At 45.9% G+C, this 19,767-nt stretch overlaps 1 pseudogene; it reads right to left on the reverse strand.

The window, feature by feature from the left end:
• Window positions 1-1,246: 1,246 nt before the first annotated feature.
• LOC139543208 (integrin alpha-3-like) overlaps window positions 1,247-19,767 on the reverse strand; it is a 28,233-nt pseudogene continuing 9,712 nt past the window's right edge.

Here is a 19,767-nt window from a genome sequence, read left to right on the forward strand (position 1 = left end):
ATATCTACTCTCTGTTGACTGAGAACTGCTCTGTGGGCATTAGTTCTGCGGGCTGACCACAATGAGATTTGCTCTGCTGCCTACCAAACATGAAGCGCAGTAAAGAACGACGAAAGAAAACACAAGTAAAATGTGACAACGTAAATGATTCAGGAGAAATGCAGTCATTCAGTCAGTCAGTCATTTGCACACCAGGGCTCTATTCAAATCCGTATCGTGGAAGTTCAGCGCTACAGCGTGATTGAAATTTAAAGGCAATGTTCCCACGTTAGCCGAGACTGCATTCACAGTAAACGCTGCATATGTTCAATCGAACATTACCATCTCGCAATCTGTAGCGCTTCAGCGATAAAGATTGGATAGAGCCGTAGGGTTTACTACTTACTACGAGAAAATGAAAACCTAAAATCTCATCAATCACGCTCTGTAGGTTGTCTCTAGCCTGCCGATATTGCTGTCACGTACAGTAATCTCATGCAGGTTACAGACCTGCAGTATACACTTAGTACAGTGTCACGACTCCCTCTATATGATTACAACTAGACCAACAGCAACGGAGCTCTACTGTCGTAACCACACAGTCCAGTGAAATAAATGATCATTTAGTGACGTGCTCGTCTTCTGTCAGCCATTCAGAATTCAAGTGCACTCCAACCATCCCGTCCCGCCACCAAATATTATCTAGTTCAAAAGATGGAGCATAACAACAAGCAACTACTAGGCTATTCTATGTCTTCCTTCTGGAGTGCTTAGCGGTCATAGTGAGAAGTAGATATACAGAGGATAGATAGGGCAAGCAGGGTCACCTAAACTATGCACTGCCCTTCCATACCACTTCTTTCTCTACTCGTATAATGTGTTTTCTGTCCAACTAAGATCAACTGCAAATAACAGGGTCTTTAAACGTCAAACTTCAACTTTTAACCCTGCAAATATACAGTAGATGAAATTAGCCTGTGTTTACAACCAAACTGGGATTTTTGAACACACCCCACCTACAATGTACAACACTCCTTTCATCAAAATAATTGAAACATTCTGATTTCTGAATCATATTTGGCGCATTGCACAAAAAATAACCAAAATATTTTGATGAAATCTATGGAGACGGTGGAGAGGAAGGTTCCAGAATCAATCAGTCCATGTGCTGTGACCTCCGAGTTGTGTGACATCACAAAACCCCTTTTGTCCTTCCATCACCACACTCCTGAGACTAGTCGAGAGTTCAGGGTCAAAGGTAAGGGTTTCAGTAGTGGTAACGTTGCATCTCTGTCCAGTTGGTGATCCAGTACTTTTTGCCTGCATCCTCCGTCTGGAAGCCAATGTTGAACTGGTAGCGCTCCTCTTTACGGATTTTCACTCCACAGTACTTTGGCATAATCTGGTAGTAGATGGCCCGCTTGAAGAAGCCAAGCTGTTGGGAAGACAGACAACACAGTAGGGAAAGCCATATTCAAATAGGGCTGATTTTAGAATTGTTGATTTTTTTTTCATGTAACAATTACAAAATCTGGAGGCTAAACTAAGGAAATAGACAAAAATAGACCATGTAGGTCAGTCGAAGAAATACATTTTCCCATAGAGTAAAAAACAGATTGAAGAGGAGAGAGAGTAAAGGCATTCATCAGGAGAGTGAGAGACACGTTGTGTCTATGGCCTCTAATTGACCATACACCTGTCTAGATATTATGTAATATTCAGTATCAGAATGAATAGATCATGGACTCATGGTTAATTATTCTAATCTCCTGTCCTCGCCAGTAGATAGGGTTCTTTACGACGCGTCCGCACGGTAATGGCTGCCTGCGGCTCGGTGGTATGAGGTTGTTCAACCTCCACCCCTCGTTTGGGACGCTTGCTCCTGTTCTCGGACAACGAGAGAGAAAAACTGATTAGAGGAAGAGACAAAAAGGAGAGGAGGTGGAGGGGAAGAACCACACTGCGTCACATAATTACTGGTATGGAAATAAAGACAACTCCTGCATAACTTCCCAAAATACCGTTGACCTTTTCAGTCTATCTTTGTGCAGACATAATTATATTTAGCCTGTTTTAGACTTGTGAGTCAGGTCCAAGTCTGGATTCATTGGGTGTTTTGTTCCAAATAGTATTCCTTATTCCAAATATTGGTGATTAACTGTGGGTGTAAACATAGATTATGTTAGCAGCCCCCCCAATAAATAAAATAAAAACAGATTAGTTGAGGGACCTTTATATTTTGAAAAGGCCTCCGCTGCTGGAACGTGTCCTTTCCTCCGCCCCCACTGACTGCTTTGTTCTCACTCTTGGTTGTTACAAGCAGCGAGGCAGTGTGTGAGTGAGGGAAAAAAGCACTGTGTAGCACCACCATAATTACTCACCGCACTGGGGAAAGTAATTGTTGTTGGCGACAACAAAGTATGTTTAAGTAAAAAGTTTATGAATGTGAATTAACTTTGATATGTGAACGAACGTGAGCAACTATAAGCTTTCTCCTGGCTAGTAGCTAGCTAGCTTTACATGTAGATTTGTTAGTTTAGTAATTTTTTTGCTGTGTCAGACAGGCAGAGAGAGAGAGGACACAAATCAACAGGTAAGAGATTGAGAAGTGCCTCTCCAAGCCCATAGAGTTCATAGGCTGATGATCTGTCATAGTGTGAATCTGAGTTATCATATATGTTCTCTGATGAAATGATAACACCTCATGTAATCCAAGATGGCGTAGCAGTCAGATGTCCTTTGTCCTCGTCCTGTCCCGTGTATATATTTTTTATATATTTTTCTTCGCATTTCTTTTTATATATATTTTTTTTCTTCTTAAAAACTCAACTTCAAAACACTCTCCTGCAACCTACCTCACCAAATGTGGTGCGGATCTGTTTTTTTTTTCTCCTCAAAGGTATTATTCACCTCGTATCCGAAATCTACAACAGAAGCTAGCCAGTAGTTAGCCAGCTCACAAGCTAACGTGAGTAGTTCAGCTAACCACAGCTAGCGCTTATCAGCTATCCTTTAGCTCGGAAAACTATTGCCAGTTTTGTACAACGCGACTCAGACCAGAGCATACCAGACCTATTTTCTCTCCATATCCCCGGATTTTTACCGCAAGCTCTGGACATTTACACCTGGATCTTGCAGCTAACTAGCTGCTATCCGAGTGACTATTGGCTAACATCAATTCCGGAGCAAACACCAATTATCCCGGAGCTAGCCAGCTGAAGAGTTCCATCAGCCACTCCTGGGCTACAATCACCTATCCGGACCCGTTTTACTGCCGATGCGGAGCCCCACCGGGCCTTCACGACTGGGATACCGACGTTATCTGCCCGAGGGAGTTATTCATCTAGCCAGAAGTTAGCCAGCTCACAAGCTAACGTGAGTAGTTCAGCTAACCACAGCTAGCGCTTATCAGCTATCCTTTAGCTCGGAAAAGTATTGCCAGTTTTGTACAACGCGACTCAAACCGGAGCATACCAGACCTATTTTCTCTCCATATCCCCGGATTTTTACCGCAATCTCTGGACATTTACACCTGGATCTTGCAGCTAACTAGCTGCTATCCGAGTGACTATTGGCTAACATCAATTCCGGAGCAAACACCAATTATCCCGGAGCTAGCCAGCTGAAGAGTTCCATCAGCCACTCCTGGGCTACAATTACCTATCCGGACCCGTTTTACTGCCGATGCGGAGCCCCACCGGGCCTTCACGACTGGGATACCGACGTTATCTGCCCGAGGGAGTTATTCAACTGGCCCCTCCATCGCGACGTAACCTGAACGCCCATATGCTAACTGCGGCCCGCTAATCGTTAGCTGTCTTGAGCATATCGGCTGCTATCTGAACAGGTCTATCGAACAATCTTACGCCGCGGGCTAGCTTAGTGGAGGCCTCATTGCTCCATCTACGGCTGCCCCCTGGACACTATGATCACTTGGCTACATAGCTGATGCTTGCTTGACTGTCCATTAATTCACGGTACTCCATTCCGTTTATTTGTGTTTTATCTGTCGTCTCTGTGCTTTAACTCAGGATCTGTGTGTAGTTAATCCGACCCTCTCTGCCTAGCCGTCGCCATTTTTACCTGCTGCTGCTGTGTTAACTGACTAGCTGCTGTTATCTCACCTGTTGTTTTAGCTAGCTCTCCCAATCAAGACCTGCAATCACTTTATGCCTTATTGTATGTCTCCCTCAAATATCAATATGCCTTGCATACTGTTGTTCAGGCTAGTTATCATTGTTTTGGTTTGCAATGGACCCCGTAGTTCCACTCTCCATACCTCTGATACCCCCTTCGTCCCACCCCCCACACATGCGGTGACCTCACCCATTGAGACCAGCATGTCCAGAGATACAACCTCTCTTATCATCACCCAGTGCCTGGGCTTGCCTCCGCTGTACCCACGCCCCACCATACCCCTGTCTGCACATTATGCCCAGAATCTATTCTACCACGCCCATAAATCTGCTCCTTTTATTCTTTGTCCCCAACGCTCTAGGCGACCAGTTTTGATAGCCTTTAGCCGCACCCTCATCCTACTACTCCTCTGTTCCTCGGGTGATGTGGAGGTAAACCCAGGCCCTGCATGTCCCCAGTCACCCTCATTTGTTGACTTCTGTGATCGAAAAAGCCTTGGCCTCATGCATGTCAACATCAGAAGCCTCCTCCCTAAGTTTGCCTTACTCACCGCTTTAGCACACTCTGCCAACCCTGATGTCCTTGCCGTGTCCGAATCCTGGCTTAGGAAGGCCACCAAAAATTCTGAGATTTCCATACCCAACTATAACACTTTCCGTCAAGATAGAACTGCCAAAGGGGGAGGAGTTGCAATCTACTGCAGAGATAGCCTGCAAAGTTCTGTCATACTTTCCAGGTCTATGCCCAAACAGTTCGAACTTCTAATTTTAAAAATTAATCTCTCCAGAAATAAGTCTCTCACTGTTGCCGCCTGCTACCGACCCCCCTCAGCTCCCAGCTGTGCCCTGGACACCATCTGTGAATTGATCGCTCCCCATCTAGCTTCAGAGTTTGTTCTGTTAGGTGACCTAAACTGGGATATGCTTAACACCCCGGCAGTCCTACAATCCAAGCTTGATGCCCTCAATCTCACACAAATCATCAAGGAACCCACCAGGTACAACCCTAAATCCGTAAACATGGGCACCCTAATAGACATTATCCTGACCAACCTGCCCTCCAAATACACCTCTGCTGTCTTCAATCAAGATCTCAGTGATCACTGCCTCATTGCCTGTATCCGCCACGGGTCCGCGGTCAAACGACCACCCCTCAACACTGTCAAACGCTCCCTAAAACACTTCTGCGAGCAGGCCTTTCTAATCGACCTGGCCCGGGTTCCCTGGAAGGATATTGACCTCATCCCGTCAGTTGAGGATGCCTGGTCATTCTTTAAATGTTACTTCCTCACCATATTAGACAAGCATGCTCCGTTCAAAAAATGCAGAACCAAGAACAGATATAGCCCTTGGTTCACTCCAGACCTGACTGCCCTCGACCAGCACAAAAACATCCTGTGGCGAACTGCAATAGCATCGAAGAGCCCCCGCGATATGCAACTGTTCAGGGAAGTCAGGAACCAATACACGCAGTCAGTCAGGAAAGCAAAGGCCAGCTTTTTCAAGCAGAAATTTGCATCCTGTAGCTCTAACTCCAAAAAGTTCTGGGATACTGTAAAGTCCATGGAGAACAAGAGCACCTCCTCCCAGCTGCCCACTGCACTGAGGCTAGGTAACACGGTCACCACCGATAAATCCGTGATAATCGAAGACTTCAACAAGCATTTCTCAATGGCTGGCCATGCCTTCCTCCTGGCGACTCCAACCTTGGCCAACAGCCCCGCCCCCTCCGCTGCTACTCGCCCAAGCCTCCCCAGCTTCTCCTTTACCCAAATCCAGATAGCAGATGTTCTGAAAGAGCTGGAAAACCTGGACCCATACAAATCAGCTGGGCTTGACAATCTGGACCCCCTATTTCTGAAACTGTCCGCCGCCATTGTCGCACCCCCTATCACCAGCCTGTTCAACCTCTCCTTCGTATCATCTGAGATCCCCAAGGATTGGAAAGCTGCCGCGGTCATCCCCCTCTTCAAAGGGGGAGACACCCTGGACCCAAACTGTTACAGACCTATATCCATCCTGCCCTGCCTATCTAAGGTCTTCGAAAGCCAAGTCAACAAACAGATCACTGACCATCTCGAATCCCACCGTACCTTCTCCGCTGTGCAATCCGGTTTCCGAGCCGGTCATGGGTGCACCTCAGCCACGCTCAAGGTACTAAACGATATCATAACCGCCATCGATAAAAGACATTACTGTGCAGCCGTCTTCATCGACCTGGCCAAGGCTTTCGACTCTGTCAATCACCATATTCTTATCGGCAGACTCAGTAGCCTCGGTTTTTCTAATGACTGCCTTGCCTGGTTCACCAACTACTTTGCAGACAGAGTTCAGTGTGTCAAATCGGAGGGCATGTTGTCCGGTCCTCTGGCAGTCTCTATGGGGGTACCACAGGGTTCAATTCTCGGGCCGACTCTTTTCTCTGTATACATCAATGATGTTGCTCTTGCTGCGGGCGATTCCCTGATCCACCTCTACGCAGACGACACCATTCTATATACTTCCGGCCCTTCCTTGGACACTGTACTATCTAACCTCCAAACGAGCTTCAATGCCATACAACACTCCTTCCGTGGCCTCCAACTGCTCTTAAACGCTAGTAAAACCAAATGCATGCTTTTCAACCGTTCGCTGCCTGCACCCGCACGCCCGACTAGCATCACCACCCTGGACGGTTCCGACCTAGAATATGTGGACATCTATAAGTACCTAGGTGTCTGGCTAGACTGCAAACTCTCCTTCCAGACTCATATCAAACATCTCCAATCCAAAATCAAAGCAAGAATCGGCTTTCTATTCCGCAACAAAGCCTCCTTCACTCACGCCGCCAAACTTACCCTAGTAAAACTGACTATCCTACCGATCCTCGACTTCGGCGATGTCATCTACAAAATAGCTTCCAATACTCTACTCAGCAAACTGGATGCAGTTTATCACAGTGCCATTCGTTTTGTTACTAAAGCACCTTATACGACCCACCACTGCGACCTGTATGCCCTAGTCGGCTGGCCCTCGCTACATGTTCGTCGTCAGACCCACTGGCTCCAGGTCATCTACAAGGCTATGCTAGGTAAAGTGCCGCCTTATCTCAGTTCACTGGTCACGATGGCTACACCCACCTGCAACACGCGCTCCAGCAGGTGTATCTCACTGATCATCCCTAAAGCCAAAACCTCATTTGGACGCCTTTCCTTCCAGTTCTCTGCTGCCTGCGACTGGAACGAATTGCAAAAATCTCTGAAGTTGGAGACTTTTATCTCCCTCAACAACTTTAAAAATCTGCTATCCGAGCAGCTAACCGATCGCTGCAGCTGTACATAGTCCATCTGTAAACTACCCACCCAATTTACCTACCTCACCCCCCATACTGCTTTTATTTATTTACTTTTCTGCTCTTTTGCACACCAGTATCTCTTCTTGCACATGATCATCTGATGATTTATCACTCCAGTGTTAATCTGCTAAATTGTAATTATTCGATTTATTGCCTACCTCATGCCTTTTGCACACATTGTATATAGATTCTCTTTTTTTTTTTCTACCATGTTATTGACTTGTTTATTGTTTACTCCATGTGTAACTCTGTGTTGTCTGTTCACACTGCTATGCTTTATCTTGGCCAGGTCGCAGTTGCAAATGAGAACTTGTTCTCAACTAGCCTACCTGGTTAAATAAAGGTGAAATAAAAATAAATAAAAAAGTCTAGAGGGTGTATTGCATGTGTTAACTTCATAAAGAGGTAAGTACCCCTTGCCGTGGCACACAGAATGGGGCGGGGGTGGCTGTTTCCATTGGTTGAGGTACGTTCTCATTCCACCACGCCTCGACACAACGTAGCATGCATGGTGAATCATGAGCAGTCAGCACGCCTTTTCCACAAAATGTACAGTCATTGCACTCTACAGTGCATTCGGAAAGTATTCAGACGCCTTCCTTTTTCCCACATTTTGTTACATTACGGCCTTATTCTAAAAGGAATTAAATCAATTTAAAAATCCTCCGCAATCTACACACGATACCTCATAATGACAAAGCGAAAACAGGTCTTTAGAAATTTTTGCAATTGTATTTCAAATAAAAATTGAAATACCTTATTTACATAAGTATTCAGACCCTTTGCTATGAGACTTGAAACTGAGTTCAGGTGCATCCTGTTTCCATTGATCATCAACTTGATTGGAGACCACCTATGGTAAATTCAATTGATTGGACATGATTTGGAAAGGCACATAACTGTCTACATAAGGTCCCACAGTTGACATTGCATGTCAGAGCAAAAACCAAGCAATAAGGTCGAAGGAATTGTCCGTAGAGCTCCAAGACAGGATTGTGTCGAGGCATAGATCTGGGGAAGGGTATCAAAAAATGTCTGCAGCATTGAAGGTCTCCAAGAACACAGTGGCCTACATCATTCATAAATGGAAGAAGTTTATAACCACCAAGACTCTTCCTAGAGCTGGCCGCCCAGCCAAACTGAGCAAACGGGGGAGAAGGGCCTTGGCAAACGGGAGAGAGGTGACCAAGAATCCGATGGTCACTCTGACAGAGCTCCAAAGTTCCTCTGTGGAGAAGGAATAACCTTCCAGAAGGACAACCATCTCTGCAGCACCACCAATCAGGCCTTTATGGTAGACTTGGAGACGGGACTGGGAGACTAGTCAGGATCGAGGGAAAGATGTATGGAGCAAAGTACAGAGAAATCCTTGATGAAAACCTGCTCCAGAGCGCTCAGGACCTCAGACTGGGGTGAAGGTTCACCTTCCAACAGGACAGCAACCCTAAGCACACAAAAATGTCTTAGAACCTGTTTTCGCTTTGTCATTATGGGGTATTGTGTGCAGATTGATGAGGGGAAATATGTTGATCCATTTTAGAATAAGGCTGTAACGTAGCAAAATGTGGAAAAAGTCAAGGGGTCTGAATAGTTCCCGAATGCACTGTATGTTTGTACAATTTGGTAAGTGTAATCAAAAAGTCAACACGCTGTTCTATAACAATGGTGTATATAAACCCTGGATTGCTGATGCTATGTATTGCCCATTGAGAGGCTTTGAAGCCCTTTTCTTGTTATGTTTAGCTCACATAATATAATCTAAAAGTATGCATTAAGGTGTCTGTTATAAAAATAAATGTGTCAAAAATGACTGTAGACATTAATAAATGCATTTCTATATATGGGTTAGCTGGCATCTCACGAAAATGGCGTGTGCGTTTCCTTGGGGCAGAAGTCAACATGTTGTTGTGATTCTGGATGGCCAAATTGCTAGCAAAAATGACAAGAAATTGCCATTTGGGGAATCGTAAGTGTCTCGTTTCAGCTCATTTCATCTTGTTATTGATACCATGTCTTGTTTTGAGGTGTTTTGACAGATTTCATGTCAATGCTAATATGGGAAAAAAAATTGCTAGCTATCTTGTCAGTTTATCTATAATCTTTGGTTCTAGTGCCCTGTTCAGCTGGAGGACGGACATAACAAACACGCCTCTCTGATTCTAAAGAATCATGTCAGTCCAATTCATGGCATTTCTATCAACAACAAGCCCAACACAAACCCACTGAGCTATATCAGCCCCGCTCTGCCCATCGCTTGTCTGTTTGGAAAGCCTCGGCGATCCCGCCCACAGCCGACCCGTTCCGTGTGTCGCGCGAGGGGCTTCTCTGGAGGAGAGAGGCAGACTTGATGATACCCATGGACAGACAGTTTGAGAGAGAGAGGCTACAAACCAACAGGTAAGATAGTGAGAAGTGCCTCTCCAAGCTCATAGTCTGAACGATCATAAATGATCTCTGATTAAGTGATAACAGATTAAGTCTCGAGGGTGTATTGCATGTGTGAACTTAATGCAGGAGAGAGTCAGCCATGATGATATTTTATTTTTGATAATTGTGGAGTGGAGATTGATTCATTTCAGTTTGACCTTTAAAAAATTTTTTAAACAGTTTTGAACGGTGCATGTTGATGGTTATTATTACAGTATAATAACTGTATTATAAATTGAAAATATGACATTATGTTTAAAACCATACTTTATATAGAGCAGCCTTAGTAACAACCTGGCAGGGGCAAAGAAAGAGTACAAAATGGTTGTTTAGTGGAATATATCCACATTAACAGTCAGACTGGTATTCAGTACAGTATGAATGGCCATGGCCCAAAGACTGATTGGACTGTACCAGAGTAACTGCCCCTCTGCAAGGCCCCCTTAGCCTTGTAAATGTGCACCTTTGTATGTTAAGATTTGTCTGTGTCCTTTTCTCAAAAGTCCGTAGAAATTAGTATTTAAAACCTGTTTCTGTGGCCTCTGTAGACTCTGGTAACTCACCGTGAGGTTGAGCAGATTGACGATGTCCCCTGGAGGGACACAGTGTGTCTCAGTTGTCCCTTTGGTGACGATCTCAGTCAGGTAGAGAAGCCACTTCCCATTGGTCACCTCGTGGGGCAACTCAAACTCCATGGCCAGGGGTCCCCAGCGCACCCAGAGGCTCTCCCTCCACTGACGCCTGGTGGTAGAACGGTGGTATCACAGCCACCACAGGAAAAACACATGGCAACAGAACAGATATCGATATAAAAATGACAATGTATACAGAGCTTACGGGATTCCTCATTCTGTGTGACTACAAAGCATGTCTATTCTACATAAATCATTTATATCTAAATGTTCTGTAATGTAATCCAGTTTATTTGGGGTCTCTTCCCCCACAACATCACAAGAAGAAGCAGTGTGGTGTTTATAGTAATATTAACAGCACATTATCATTTTTTTCTGCCAACACCTAGCTACACCTAGCTCGCCCACACGACTCCAGACAACTGACTAAATCTGTCCAGAACATATTACTTCGCAAAACTGTTCAGCCTACAATTACAGCTCAGACTTAAAGGGAAGCATCACTCACTAGCCCACAACATAGCTGACGCTAGCTAAGTGCTGGTGTCTCACCTTGAAGGTCTATTCCACCAGACTGCCCACGTCACTGGTGGTGTTCATAGCTGACTCCCCCATCACCTTCCCGCTGAAGTAGGTCTGGACCAGAGACTTGTCTCTGTTTAGAGGAGGGGGGAAGGAAGGATGGAAGAACAAGAAGAAGAAGAAGGGGGATGACAATGGAAGTTAGATTGTGAAACAGGCTCTTGGCCTTGCATTAGGACAACGTGGTGTGTGTGCCTGAAGTTACACTTACATGGAAAAGGAAGTCTGGATGAAGTTCTCTATCAGCAGGACCACAGTGCACAGGTCATTCTGCTCACTCGACCTGCAGAAACAACAACATCAGTGTTTATTTGGTTCGTTTATTTACCCAATTATATTCATATATCCCCCTCGGACATAAAGACTGACTGCTGTAAATATGAGATAATGATATGAGGATGTAGAGTGACGACAACTATCTCCTGTTGCTTACGTAGACAACAGGTGTTCAGGTTGATTCCGGATGTTTCAAAGATGAGCTGCAGAGAGACCTGCAAACCATGGGAGGGGTCGTGAGACTTGAACTATCACAAGGCAACATTACAGTAGGGTAAAACCAATGATGTGGTGTACTGTATAATCTCTATGGGTTAAAAGAGTATGGCCTTACCATCTCATTGCTCCTCGGTGGATTCCCCAGCTCACAGATAACAGTCTTCTCGGCACTACATTCTACATCAGGATCCTACAAATAAATACACATAGTCAATCAAATGTATTTTATAAAGTCCTTTTCACATCAGCAGTTGTTACAGAGTGCTATTCTGATACCCAGCCTAAAACACCAAAGGACAAGCAATGCAGACGCAGAAGCACAGTGGCCAGGACAAACTCCCCAGAAAGGCAGGTACCTAGGAAGAAACCTAGAGAGGAACCAGGCTCCGAGGGGTGGCCAGTCCTCTTCTGGAGATTAAAAGAGCACATAGCCATTTATGCCAGATCGTTCTTCAAGACGTTCAAACTTTCTTAGATGACCAGCAGGGTCTAGTAATAACCACAGTGATTATAGAGGGTGCAACAGTTCAACAGCTCACGAGTAAATATCAGTTGGTATTATGACACTATTACCTGTATGTACAGAACATAGTTGACAGAGCAATTTGGTCAATGGACCTGTCAATCGTCAGACTTCACCCAACCCTTTGTCACTCCCTGGTGGATGTACCTGGGAACGCATGCTAGAGTATCTGAGAGTGGAGGGGATGGAGATGTTGAGCATGGCTTGGTGGGCGTCCTCAGCTACCTTCCCAGGGCCAGGCAGGTTAGTTACCTCCACTAGTAGCATCATCTTCTTCACATTATTGCCGTACTGCAGCAATGGGTGGTTCCCCTGGCTGTATGCACACAGGACATCACAGTTCATGTATGAGGGACCATGGACAAAATATTGCGCCAGAGGGAAATCGTGTGAATCCGAAGCACTGGGGTCCAAACCAATTTTTGGTGGGGACCTACATGATTTGATAGAGTTGAGGCTTGATCCATTTTAGATTGATTGAATTATGCAGTTCTTAGAGTAACATCGACTTTCAATGTATTCAGACGGACGATCTGCCCGATACCACATGAATAACATATCTTCTTCCGTGTTTTCCACATACCTGGGGTAAGGCTTCAGTCTCTCGTTAGCAAACTTAGCTGTTAGCTGCAGGTTACTGGTGCACTTGTTGTCTGAGCCACACTCCTTCTGAAAGTTGATCTGCAAAAAAACGGGAAGAAAGAGTTTGAAAACACACATCACTATGTACTCACTGGAATCAGGTTATTCCTAAATCAGTAACATACCACCTTCCTCTCACTCATTTTCTGTGTGTGGCTCAATACAGGGTAGGAGTCCAGGTTCTGCAGGGCTTTCCTGACTTTCTGTTCATCCAGGGACACATTCAGGGAGAAAACCACCGGCTCCAGTTTGTCCCTCACATATTCCTGGAGAAGATGTGTAACGGTTGTCGTTGGTGGAAGGAGAAGAGGACCAAAGTGCAGCGTGGTACGTATTCATAATACATTTAATAAAGAATGAATACTCGACAAACGAACAGTTCTGTAAGGTGCAAACAAAAACACTAAACAGAAAATAACTACCCACAACCCATAGTGGGAAAACAGGCTACCTAAGTATGATTCTCAATCAGAGACAACGATCGACACCTGCCTCTGATTGAGAACCATACTAGGCCAAACACATAGAAATATAACGACTAGAACAAAACATAGAAAAACAACATAGAATGCCCACCCCAACTCACGCCCTGACCAACTAAAATAAAGACATAAAAAAGGAACTAATGTCAGAACGTGACAAGATGACACAGATGAGTGTGTGTTCCTGTGTGATCAGTCATATGTGTGCGTGTGTGTGTGTGTGTGTCTGTCCTGTGTGATCAGTCATATGCGTGTCTGTGTGTACAGTATTTTACCTCAACTCTGAGCTCCAGCACCTGACACTCGTTCTTGGGAGATGGCATGTTGAGGAGGCCTGTGTAGGTGTCATGCTTATTGACCAGGAAGTGAACTCGAGGGTTCCGGCGATCCATGTCAGCTTCCACTGTGTACTTCACCGCTACACAGGGAGGAAAGACAAAAGTAGTTAGATGTACAGCCAGAAATAAGTACAGGCCAGGTGTATATCCTGTGTGAGGATGTATTAGAAAAGGAATGACACTTATGTTTTTCTTGAAACCTTTGTTCCCATTGCTGAGAGTGTAGGAGAAACAGACTGTTATGGTCAAACTGTAGGAGACATAGAGAAGAGATGCCAATGCTTCATTTTAAGGGGTCCTTATTACAATGTTATTACATACAGTATGTAAGTACACTGTAACAAGTATCGTAATTAAATTGTATTAATTCATAGTTACACTGTACTAACAACATGTAGCTGGTGGTAATTGCAGTCTGTAATTACAGAGGCGTAGCAACAAATGCATGTTGCCATGATTGTTACAAATGTTAAAGTTTCTGATAGCATACGAAAGCACCATACTTCAGCCTGCACAAACCAACTGATAAGTGTTGAAAGTGTCGTAGCTGAATCAGAATTAGTTAGGTAACATAGATAAATAAGATGTTTTATTTACTTTATACTTGTCATTAGAATGTCTTCTTTTGGACTATACTGTTGGCAGTTGCATTTTCCTTTCTCCTCTAGGGAAAAGTCACTTGGGGTAGAGAGGGGAGAGGTCAGGCTTGTCTTTTACATGTCTGGTAATATGCAGAATATCAGAAAGGGAGAAGTCAGCTTTGAACATTGTCTTCATAGGTGAATATATCTGTGAAACCATGTGAAGGGCTCCACTATGTCTGTACTCCAGTCACTCCCTCATTTTCCCATTGGGGGGGAGGAGTATGGCAGTGTCTGGAACCAACCACCTCTGATGTTGAACTTATCTTTCATAGTATATGACCTAGAGGTTCACCCCTTAGTGAGCTTCTCCAGGAGTGGGGAGAAGAGGGGGTGTATTTGAGATGGGAGTATCTAGAATTTACAATTGATATATGCCATTGGATGAGGTAATGTTTTGGTTCTAAGAAGTACCAAGAACGAGATTAGAACCTCGTCTTAGAGAGCAAACTGAACGATAATTTATAGCTAATTGTCACGTTCCTGACCTGTTTTCCTTTGTTTTGTATTCATTTTAGTTGGTCAGGGCGTGAGTTGGGTGGGTTTGTCTATGTTTGTATTTCTATGTTGGGAGTTTGTGTTCGGCCTGGTATGATTCTCAATCAGAGACAGCTGTCAATCGTTGTCCCTGATTGAGAGTCATACTTAGGCAGCCTGGGTTTCACCTGTGTTTTGTGGGTGTTTGTTTCCTGTGTTAGCGTTTGGGCCACACAGGACTGTTGCAGGTTAGTCACGTTTGTTGTTTTGTTTATTTGTAGTGTTTGTTGGTTTGTCATTAAAATCATGAATACCTCCTACTCCGCATCTTGGTCCGATCCATGCTCCTCCTCGTCTGAGGAGGAGAACGACATTGACAGCCGTAACAGAAACACCCACCACAACAGGACCAAGCGGATTGAGGAAGGGAGGCAAGAACAACAGCAATGGGGAAAAGAGGAATGGACTTGGGAGGAGATCCTGGACGGCAAAGGACCCTGGACTCAGCCAGGGGAATATCGCCGTCCCAAAGCGGAGCTGGAGGCAGCGAAAGCGGAGAGGAGGTTCTATGAGGCAAAAGCACGTAAGAGCGGCTGGAAGCCCGAGAGGCTCACCCAAAAATTTCTTGGGGGGGGGGGGGCTAAAGGGGAGTGTGGCGAAGCCGGGTTGGATACCTGAGCCAACTCCCCGGGCTTGCCGTGGAGTGAGAGGGCGTTGTACTGGTCAGACACCGTGTTATGCGGTAAAGCGCACGGTGTCCCCAGTACGCGTGCTTAGCCCAGTGCGGGCTATTCCACCTTGCCGCACTGGGAGGGCTAGGTTGGGCATCGAGCCGGATGCCATGAAGCCGGCCCAACGTATCTGGCCTCCAGTACGTCTCCTCGGGCCGGCGTACATGGCACCAGCCTTACAGGTGGTGTCCCCGGTTCGCCTGCATAGCCCAGTGCGGGCTATTCCACCTCGCCGCACTGGCAGGGCTACGGGGACCATTCAACCTGGTAAGGTTGGAGAGGCTCGGTGCTCAAGAGCGCGTGTCCTCCTTCACGGTCCGGTATATCCGGCGCCACCTTCCCACCCCAGCCCAGTACCATCAGTGCCGACACCACGCACCAGGCTTCCAGTGCATCTCCACGCACTCTCCCTATGGTGCGTGTCTCCAGCCCAGTGCCTCCAGTTCCGGTACCACGCACCAGGCCTATAGTGCGTCTCAGCCGGCCAGAGTCTGCCGTGTGCCCAGCGGTGCCTGAACGGCCCGTCTGCCCAGCGGTGCCTGAACGGCCCGTCTGCCCAGCGGTGCCTGAACGGCCCGTCTGCCCAGCGGGGCCTGAACTGCCCGTCTGCCCAGCGGCGCCTGAACTGCCCGTCTGCCCAGCGGCGCCTGAACCGCCCGTCTGCCAAGCGCCGTCTGAGCCATCCGTCTCCCCAGCGCCATCTGAGCCATCCGTCTCCCCAGCGCCGTCTGAGCCATCCGTCTGTCCCGAGCCGTTAGAGCCAGTCGTCAGTCAGGATCTGCCAGGGCCGCCAACCAGACAGGATCTGCCAGAGCCGCCAACCAGACAGGATCTGCCAGAGACGCCAACCAGACAGGATCTGCCAGAGACGCCAACCAGACAGGATCTGCCAGAGACGCCAACCAGACAGGATCTGCCAGAGCTGCCAACCAGACAGGATCTGCGGGAGCCGGCAGCCAGTCATGAGCGTCCAGAGCCGTCCAGCCAGGACCAGCCAGAGCCGTCCAGCCAGGACCAGCCAGAGCCGTCCAGCCAGGATCCGCCAGAGCCTTCCGCCAGCCAGGATCCTCCAGAGCCTTCCGCCAGCCAGGATCCTCCAGAGCCTTCCGCCAGCCAGGATCCTCCAGAGCCTTCCGCCAGCCAGGATCCGCCAGAGCCTTCCGCCAGCCAGGATCCGCCAGAGCCTTCCGCCAGCCAGGATCCGCCAGAGCCAGCCAGCCAGGATCCGCCCCTCAGTCCGGTGCTGCCCCTCAGTCAGGTGCTACCCCTCAGTCTGTTACTGCTCTTTAGTATAGGGGGATTGACATGGAGGGTGGACATTTTGAGGAGGCCACGGAAGCGGGGGTTGACTATGGTGGGGTGGGGACCACGACCAGCGCCAGAGCCGCCACCGTGGACAGACGCCCACCCAGACCCTCCCCTAGACTTTGTGCTGGTGCGCCTGGAGTTCGCACCTTAAGGGGGGGGTTCTGTCACGTTCCTGACCTGTTTTCCTTTGTTTTGTATTCATTTTAGTTGGTCAGGGCGTGAGTTGGGTGGGTTTGTCTATGTTTGTATTTCTATGTTGGGAGTTTGTGTTCGGCCTGGTATGATTCTCAATCAGAGACAGCTGTCAATCGTTGTCCCTGATTGAGAGTCATACTTAGGCAGCCTGGGTTTCACCTGTGTTTTGTGGGTGTTTGTTTCCTGTGTTAGCGTTTGGGCCACACAGGACTGTTGCAGGTTAGTCACGTTTGTTGTTTTGTTAATTTGTTAGTGTTTGTTGGTTTGTCATTAAAATCATGAATACCTCCTACTCCGCATCTTGGTCCGATCCATGCTCCTCCTCGTCTGAGGAGGAGAACGACATTGACAGCCGTAACACTAATGCTATCTGGCTATGGGATACTCCTCTCTAAAGTAAAAGGCCCTTTGTGAAGTTCCTAAGATCTGTGGTCCGTCATGTAAGTTGAGAGGGGTGTATCTTGGCTATAAAAGACACTAAGTATTTTTTGTTAGCACTCTCAGAGAATTCATTTATAGACACTGAATTGATCTGAGAGTCAAAGGGCTATGGTGAAGCTCATATAATTAAAGATGGAGTTTAAAATATAACTGACTTGTGTGTGGTTTGCAAACTCTCCTCATTTAGTAATACAGGAAATTACCACGACAAATGTCGACCACCTCATTCACACAACTCTGAATAAAAGGGCTCTGGAGTCTGATCCCCAGGCCCAGGTCAAGCTTTCGTTTCAAATTCATGGAAGTCATTACACAATTACAGACAGGCAACATAAAAAACGACAAGTAATCTAGTAAAAACCGTAGAAATCACAGGAGTATAACGAAGTCATTAAACAGCAAATTAAAAACATTGACATTTCAAGAAATCAGCCTCAAAATCCTTCATCAATGATTTAAAAACCCAAATCAGGACAAGTTCTTCCAGTTTAAAAGTATTTTGTAAGGCCTTCCAAGCCGATGGTGAAGAGTACATAAAAGCCCTTTTACCAAATTCAGTTAGGTTATTTGGAACAGTTAGCAGAATAAAGTCCAGCGAACGAAGAGAGTACCCACCACATTTCTGAACAATAAAAATGCCCAAATAAAATGGTAGTAAAGCCAAAATGGCTTTGTAAATACAAGTATACCAGTGACTGAGCCTACGAGTGACTAAAGAAGGCCAGCCAACCCTGGTATACAAAGTGCAGTGGTGCTTAAGGGTTTTGCAGTTTAAAATACATCTCAATGCTCCATGGTAAAGGGGGTAAATTGATCTCAAACACTTAGTGGAAGCGTTCATATATAAAATTTCACCGTAGTCTACTATAGGCATAAATGTAGCTGATACAAGCCTCCTTCTGGCTTCAAAAGAAAAACAGGTTTTATTCATAAAATAAAATCCCAACTTCAGCTTACATTCTTTTGTAAGTTGTTGAATATGCAATTTAAAAGAGAGCCATCATCATTTAAAATTCCAATATATTTATATGAGGTTACAGCCTCAATCTCATTGCCCTGACAGGTAGTAATAGGTGAAAGGTTCAGAGGTCTATTTTTTTGCTTTAGAAAACACCATTAGTTGAGTTTTGTCAGCATTGAGGATAAGCTTTAATTGACACAAGGTACGTTGAACAGTATAAAAAGCCGTTTGCAAATCTGGAAAGCTTTTGTGAGAGACGAGGCACAACAATAAATAACAATATCATCAGCATAAAAGTGAAGTTGCGCATTTTGCATATTTTTGTTTAAATTATTTATATAAATACTGAATGAGACGGGACCAAGTATAGAGCCCTGGGGCACACCATTACAGACAGACAATTTAACAGACATAAGCCCATCAAATTGAGTGCACTGAGTTCTATCAGACAGATAATTAGCAAACCATGCAACTGCATGAGCCGAAAGACCTACGCTCGACAATCTCTACCTCGGTATAGCATGATCAACTGTATCAAAAACCTTAGCGAGATCAATAAAAAGTGAGACCCAGTGCTGTTTTTTTTTCAAGGGCTTCAGTGATATCATTTTAAACCTTCATGGCTGCTGTAATTGTGCTATGCTTCTTCCTGAAACCCGATTGGTACAGTGATAAAATAGAGTTAGTATATAACAAATGATTTTAGCTGTTCTCTAACAAGGGTTTCAAGTATTTTCCGCCAGGGGTGACAGCTTTGAGATTGGCCTATAATTATTTTAAAGAGTTGGATCTCCCCCTTTTAAAAGTGGTAGGACAAATGCTGATTTCCAGATCTTTGGGATTTCATTACATTCCAGGGTTAGATTGAACAGATATGTACGTAGTTCAGCTATGAAATGAGAGACGAGGCACATCTGTCTATCGCCCATCTGTCTATCGCCTCCTTTGAATTCCATGCTGTCACAGTTACCAGCCCTTTCAAGCTTAACATCCTTATCATTTATCGCCCTCCAGGTTCCCTTGGAGAGTTCATCAATGAGCTTGACGCCTTGATAAGTTCCTTTCCTGAGGATGGCTCACCTCTCACAGTTCTGGGTGACTTTAACCTCCCCACGTCTACCTTTGACTCATTCCTCTCTGCCTCCTTCTTTCCACTCCTCTCCTCTTTTGACCTCACCCTCTCACCTCCCCCCCCTACTCACAAGGCAGGCAATACGCTTGACCTCATCTTTACTAGATGCTGTTCTTCCACTAATCTCATTGCAACTCCCCTCCAAGTCTCCGACCACTACCTTGTATCCTTCTCCCTCTCGCTCTCATCCAACACTTCCCACACTGCCCCCACTCGGATGGTATCGCGCCGTCCCAACCTTCGCTCTCTCTCCCCCGCTACTCTCTCCTCTTCCATCCTATCATCTCTTCCCTCTGCTCAAACCTTCTCCA

Source organism: Salvelinus alpinus, chromosome 17 (genome assembly GCF_045679555.1).
Source record: "Salvelinus alpinus chromosome 17, SLU_Salpinus.1, whole genome shotgun sequence".
NCBI classification, from domain to species: Eukaryota; Metazoa; Chordata; class Actinopteri; order Salmoniformes; family Salmonidae; genus Salvelinus; species Salvelinus alpinus.